Here is a 6,731-nt window from a genome sequence, read left to right on the forward strand (position 1 = left end):
AGCAAGAGCTATTTTTGGAGATTTTTAGACATGTGTGCAGGCGAGGCTTTAAGTGTTCTTCTCTCTGCTGCCAGTGGAGTTATTTTGGGACTGGCTCCAAAGGCAGGCTGCCCCTTCATGTTTAGCTTGAAGCTTTCAAGTGTGGTAGCTTGGCAAGAGGTGACTCTTGATGCCTGGGAGTCCTGGGGGACATGGCCAGGCCACCTTGTGAGAAATAAACACTTGAATAGGGCTGTGCCACCTCTGCAGGCTCTGTCCCAGAGGAGGTACAGGAGCTCTCCCTCTGTTCAGTCCTGCTGTTCCCCATCACATGGTGCCTTCACAAGGATTTTAATCTCTTGCCCATATTCATTTTTCAGCATTCTCCACTGCTCCAATTTTATTTTAGGCTGTCAGGTTCTTTAAATAAAAAGTTTCTACTCAGTGTTGCTTTCTACCTGGTCCCTCACCTTTCTTTTGTGTAACTTGGTTCTCAGGCCTGGGGAGGGCAGCTCAGGGGGTGGTCCTGGGTGGGTGCAGGAGGTTCTGAGATGGATGGTAAAGAGACGTCCCATGACCTTTATCAGGGGTAAAAGCCCCAGGGCTGTACCAAAATACTGGCCTGAAGTGAAACCAAAATCCCTCTGCAAGTGTTTCTGTGAGCTCCTCTCAGCAGGATTCATTCTGTGGGCCAGTGGGAGAAGAAGAGTTTCTTTTAGCTGTGTGAAGGTGATCCTGAGAGGCTCCAGGGCACTGTGACTACTTCTGCAAGGACCTCTAACCCCATCTAGCACCCACCTATTTGCTGCTTTGACCCCTTCTGCTTTCCAGCCTCCTGTAAGCCAAAGCCCCAAACCCAGCACCCCGTTGTGTGCAGCCCAAGGTTCCCTGCAGCCTGCTTGGAATTTGAAAAGAGCCAGCACCAGTAGAGGGGTAAAATGGTTCACTCCAATCCCTCTCTGTGGCCTTGCTTCCTCTGGGGATCTCAACCCAGCCTTTTTCAGGCTTTTAAAAAAGTGATTTAGCACTGGGATAACTCCCGAGCACAGCTGAGTGGGCGGTTCAGAAGCCCTGCACTTCTCCTCTCCTCTTGTGCTTCATGAGCTTTTTCCAGCGCAGAGTGACTGCTGGCAGGATGAGAAGAGAAGAACAATATGTTCCTGGAATTGTCTCCAACCTGAGACAACCTCTCATCTTCCCCTGCAAGGCTGCAGGAGCAAGGGGAAGAGGCTGAATTAAGTGTTCAGCCAGTATTTTATGAGGACAGTGCAAGCAAAATACAAACAGTTGGGGAGGCTTTGGCCCTGGAGCTCCACCTTTGGCTGCAGTTCAATTTTTATGGCAGTTTAAGTTGTTTGTAGACTTTTTTATTTAAAAATACCCTTTGCACCCTGTGCTTTGTACAGAGGGAGATTAATAGAGACTGACTGCCCTAAAATCCAGTGCCAAAATGCTCACCCTTAAGTCTTTGAAACATGATTATAGCTTGACTTGTCTGGCAGAGGAGTCAGGGATGGAAAGGATGGATTAAAAATGACTGTCTTTGCTCACATGTGCTGACTGCACTCTGTAATGAGAGGCAAATGACATATTGATGCAGTCATGTGGGGACAGGCTTGTTGCCACCTAATGAAAGACCCTGGCTGGAGGTGACTCAGGACAGAGGTGGAGCAGGTGCTTGCAAAGCATTGCTTCTCTTACCACTGCAGCTCTCTGAAGATGAAGGGCTTCCTCTTGATACCTAATTAGCATAATTGAGTTCCTCTTAAAAGCAACAGGCTGACTTATCTGTTCCTTAGGAAGCAGAACTAATGAACTTGAATTGCCTCTGTAAGAGCCCCTCCAGTTGGGCAACAGTGCCCATAAATAGGCACAAGGCATGTGCTGTGTTCTTGTGTCTGAACTCTGGCAAGTGTGTGGTTTGCGTTGTTGGTGAAAACAATTTCCATGGTAACCCCCAATTTCTTTTGACTTTCCATGAGCCCACTGGTGAGCTAAATCACCTCCCAGGTATGAGCCATGCAGAGCTTGCTGTGGTGACACATAGGTGGGTTGGGAAACTCTGTGGGTGTCTACAGGGTCTGTTTGAGGTTTGTCAGATGCTGCTTGAATGGTGGGAAACTTGTCCTTCGTCATCCTGTGGGGACACAGGGTCATCTCTTCAAACACCATGACTTCAGTGCCTGCCTGGAGGGTCACTGTGCTTGGTTTGCAGACAGCCAGGCCAGAGGAACATTATTAGATCACCTTTTACTTCCCATCAGGAAGACCAGGCCGTTTTCCCCCCTGCTATGCTGATAGGCATGTGAGGCACAGCCAGGCTGCAGGGAGGTGTGATGGTCACAGTTTGTCCCCAGTGACATCCCAGTCCACCTTCAGGCCAGCTGCCTGTAAGATCAGAGCTGCTTGTAGACATCTTTTCCTCAACACAACTTTTTTGTTTTAAATTCTGCTGTCTCACCCCCATGGGCGATCCCAGTTTTCCTTCTGGGAAGCATCAGGTGTTGCTTTAGCTCCAGCATGCTGCTGGTCTCTTCTCCTGGTAAAAGTACTTGGCATCAGCATGGCTCAGCCTTTTCTGGAGGAGGGGACTGCCCTGATTTACCTCTGTGCTGGGCCATGCTGTGGCCTGGTCCTGTGTGGAACTGAGGACCTCATCCAAGGACACAGATGGGCTCTGGGGGAGGACACTTTGTCACATTCAAGCTAAATAACAACCAAGCTGTTTGCACCTTGAACACCAGCAGCAATGGGTGATTTCTTCAGCACAGACCTTGGAGGGAAAGGCTGTGATTTGCAGTGAGTCACCCTGGCAGGAGGCAGGAGACGTGATCTGGCTCTTGCACCAAGGCCTGCCGAGCGTCCAGGGGTGTTCACGCCCGGGAGGAGCTGGGACGTGCCGTGGTGCAATGCAGCAGGTGTTTCCTGCAAACCTGCCCTTTGAAGTGTGATAGGGCTTGTCTGAGCTCCAAGCCTGACCAGCTGATGTGGTGCAACACCGCCAAGGCAGATAGGAGCTCTCCTGCTTGTTGTAAACTTAATTAGACAATACTTATTTCTGGAACTGGAAAAGTCTCTTGCTGGTGCGTGTCAGAGATGCTGGTTCAGTGGTAAATAAGATTAGCAATATTGGGACCAGCTGTTCTAGGAGACAGCAAATTGAAAACCAAATTGGTTGAGAAGTAAACCAGAAAAACATCAGGAGGGAGCTGTGTGTAAGTCTCTGAGAGTGGTTAGAAGTAATGCAGAGCCAAAGCAAAGATTCAGCCTGGAGGAGTGGGGCTGCTAGCGAGGGAGAAGAATCAAGTTTCTCCTTTCCATCTTGACAGAAGTGATTCCCCTTCCTGCTGCAGGGGCAGCTCCGTTCAGCTGACTGAATCTCCTTTTAGTGAGGACCAGCTGGCCTTACTCTGGGATGATCAATAAAGAAGGAGCCTTTTCCAGATAATCCTTCCTCCTTCACCATCAGTCTTGACCTCAGAGCCTCACTGAGAGACATTGAGGGGACCCAGTGAATAACTGTGAGCACTTATTTCCTCCTCCTCCTCCTCTCTCTTTCTTCCTCCCTTACCAAAAATGAGGTGCCTGATGACAGGGAAAAAAACCCCTATGACGTTCATTTTGGAGTGTCACACCCACCTATCTCAAAATCACCCAAATGCCTTGATTTTGCCCCAGACAGCTTTTGGAACTCTCTAGCCAAGGCTGAACAGGAAACACGGATTTCTGCCTTGTACCCTTCCTCAGTGGCTCACCCAGACTTTGTGCTGGAGCTGAGCAAAGGTGGGGGCTGGAAACACAGCAGCCATCAGCACCCACTGGCACCAGGACATGGTGGTTGCTGTGGCCAGCACCTGGCTGCTCACTCATGCTGGGGCAGGAGCACGCAGGGAGAACCTCAGCTAGAGCTCTGAGTGTGCTGGGGAGGGGCAAGACAAAAGAAAGAGCAATTTTCAGCAGTTATTTCAATCTCACCTTGTTTAAAGAAATTTGTTATTCCTTTCCCTCTGCCCAGCAGAGGTGCAGAACTTCCAAACACAATGAGGAAGCTGTGGCAGGCAGTCTTTGCAGGCATGCAGATGCAGCTTCAGGTGGGCCTGGTTCAGAGGGTTCTGAAGAGGCAGACAGCCCATTCCTGGGATGCTGAGTGCCTGTCCATGGCCCTGAGCCACAGTGATGAGAGCAGCAGCAATGACTGCAGCTGCTGGGGCTTCAGCTGGGCCCCCACTTGTGTCCTTTCCCCAGCTGAAGGGTGTTGAGCTGAACTGCTGCAGGACACGGGTGCTCTATTGATGCCTTGTGAAGGCTGAGCTAGAACAGAGGCTGGACAGAGTTAAAGAATAAAACAGGGATTTATTAAAAGCTTCAACGGATCCACCCTGGGCAGCACAAGAGCCCAGCCAGGGCTGCACCCAAGATGAACCAAAATGGTCCCAAAATGCACGAGCGCTCACGGGGTCTCTCCCTGGGATCAGCTCTGCTCCATGTGCACATTGCAGTTCAGTGTCCAATTCCAGCTCAGCCCCTGCACTCCCATCCTGCTTGTTTTTCTCTCTCCAGCCCACGGGGTTTGTGCTCTTGGGCTGAGATTTGGATCATTTGTCCTTGGTGCCCAGCTGGAGCAGGAATTGTTTTGTCTCCCTGCTCTGTGCAGAGAGCTCATCATCACCTCAATATGAAGCTCAGACTCACACACTAAAGCACAGAATCTGAAAACTATAAAAGCTGAAACCTGAGGCATCACTATAACCCATCCCTCAGCTCTCCTCGTAGCGTTGCTCTGTGCTGTGAGGTTCTCCAGAAGGTTTTTGGTGACCCCTTGTTCCTTGCAGGGAGTTGACTGGCCCTGAGCAGGAGCTGCTCCTGTGTTTGAGGTCTCCAGCCTGCAAAGCCTCACTCGAGTGCTTTGTGTGTGCAGCTGGCTTGGGGCTGCCAGGGCATGGATGGGGCTGCCAGCAGTGCGGAGAGGGGACAGGAGAGGACAGGAGGAGTGTCCACTTGTGCTGGAAGCAGAGCTGACTCAGGGCTTTCTCCCCAGGGCTGGGTGCTGACTCAGCTGCTTTGCCTTTTCCTGGCTTCTCTGAAAACCAGAGGCATCTCCTGGGGCTCCGAGGCCAAAGCAGTGCAGCAGGAGTCAGCATTACTTGGTTTTGGGAGAGTCACGCCTTGCCTGTTTTGGGGCAAGAGCCAAGAAGTTCAGTAAGAGCTTCAGGATTGCTTCTGGGTGTGTTTTGTGCTCCTGCTGGGGAGCACGTGCTGCTCAGCCTGGGCTCATTCCTGGGCTGGATGTGTGCTGCAGCAATGCTGCTGCTGCTGCTGTGTCCCCCCACTGCAGGGCTGGATTGGGGCAGGGAGGATCTCCCTTTGGCCTTACTGGAGTGTAATTTCATGGTATTAACACTATCTGGGGTGGAAAACACCCCATGGAGGTTGTCTGGGATACCAGAGCCTTGGCTCTGCCCTCTGCAGCCAGTGGTCAGTTTTAGGTGCTGAGCTGGGATGTGAGGAACATCTTGGGCAAGTAATAATGAGGATTGACCTCTCAGCCTGGAGCCTGGGGGTTGGTGGGACCCTGCTGCAGCCAAAGGGATGCTGGGCCCAGCAGCTTTGCTGCCAATTCCAGGTTGTCCTGAATGGGAGGTGGCTCTTTCCTGATGCTTCCAGCAGCCTGGTGGGCTCCTCTTTGTATGGGAAAGTGGAGCCATGAGGCTGAATCCTGCTTGGTCCTGGCTGCTCCTGTGATAAACATGTTTATCCCACTTGAAATGAGCTGAGGGAGAAGGGCTTTGGGCCAAGCTGGAAGGAGAGCCCACATACAGAGATGAGGGCATTGCTGCCTGCATGGAAACCTGATGAGATTCCCTATAAGAATGGCAGAGATGCTGAAGGTGGATGAGGCAGTGTGGATGTCACTGCCACCTCTGTGGGTGTGGGGGCTGGGACAGGTGCCCACCCAGGCACCGTGATGGCTGTGGAGGGGTTGCCCCATCACCAACCGGTTCCTCCTGTTCCTTTGGGAAGCACCAGATTGGAGTCAGACTGGTTTGTGCAGAGCCTACGTTTGCCTGGAGAGGAAAAAATAATAATAATAATTAAAAAAAAAAAAAAAAAATCAGTTCAGCCACCTCAGCCCAGAGTTGTTTTTAAAGGGAGTGGCATGGGGAAGGTCTTGGGCACCCCCCACTCTGCTCTGGGGGTGTCGCCAGGCTGGAGCCTGCCCTGGGGCTGGATTACTCTGTGGGTTTTGGAGAGGACAAACTGGGACACAAACAAACACATCTCTCATTGTGATGTGGATGCTGGCTGCTCTTGGAGAGGTGTCAGCTCCTCGGAGGGGCTGCACAGAGTGCTGGTAGCACAGCTTGCCTCGTTGGCTGAAGGGAGGAGGAAATTCAGGCATGGACCCATCTCGGGCAGATTTCAGCATGGACACAAAACCATTACACTGCTGATAAGCAGCAGTGGCTGCAGCTCAAACCCTGTGTTAGTTGTCTGGGGCAGCTGAGCCAAGCTTGCCTTGCCCTTGGGCTTTTTCCTTCTGACTCTGCAGTGTTACCACCCTTCCTTGGCTTGTTCTTAATCTGCTTATTCCAGAGAAATCCTATCTGCCTATTACTGTGCCCCAAATGCAGAAAGACTTTCTGTCTTTCTCAGGGTGGAAAAAAATTGTTTTCAAAATCCCCCACAAATCTTGCTGCCCTGCAACAGTTTTCTTCAATCCCACTGAGGATGTTTTAATCTGAATTTTGGTC

This window comes from Pyrgilauda ruficollis, unplaced genomic scaffold (assembly GCF_017590135.1).
Source record: "Pyrgilauda ruficollis isolate IOZ18807 unplaced genomic scaffold, ASM1759013v1 scaffold136, whole genome shotgun sequence".
Classification (NCBI taxonomy): Eukaryota; Metazoa; Chordata; class Aves; order Passeriformes; family Passeridae; genus Pyrgilauda; species Pyrgilauda ruficollis.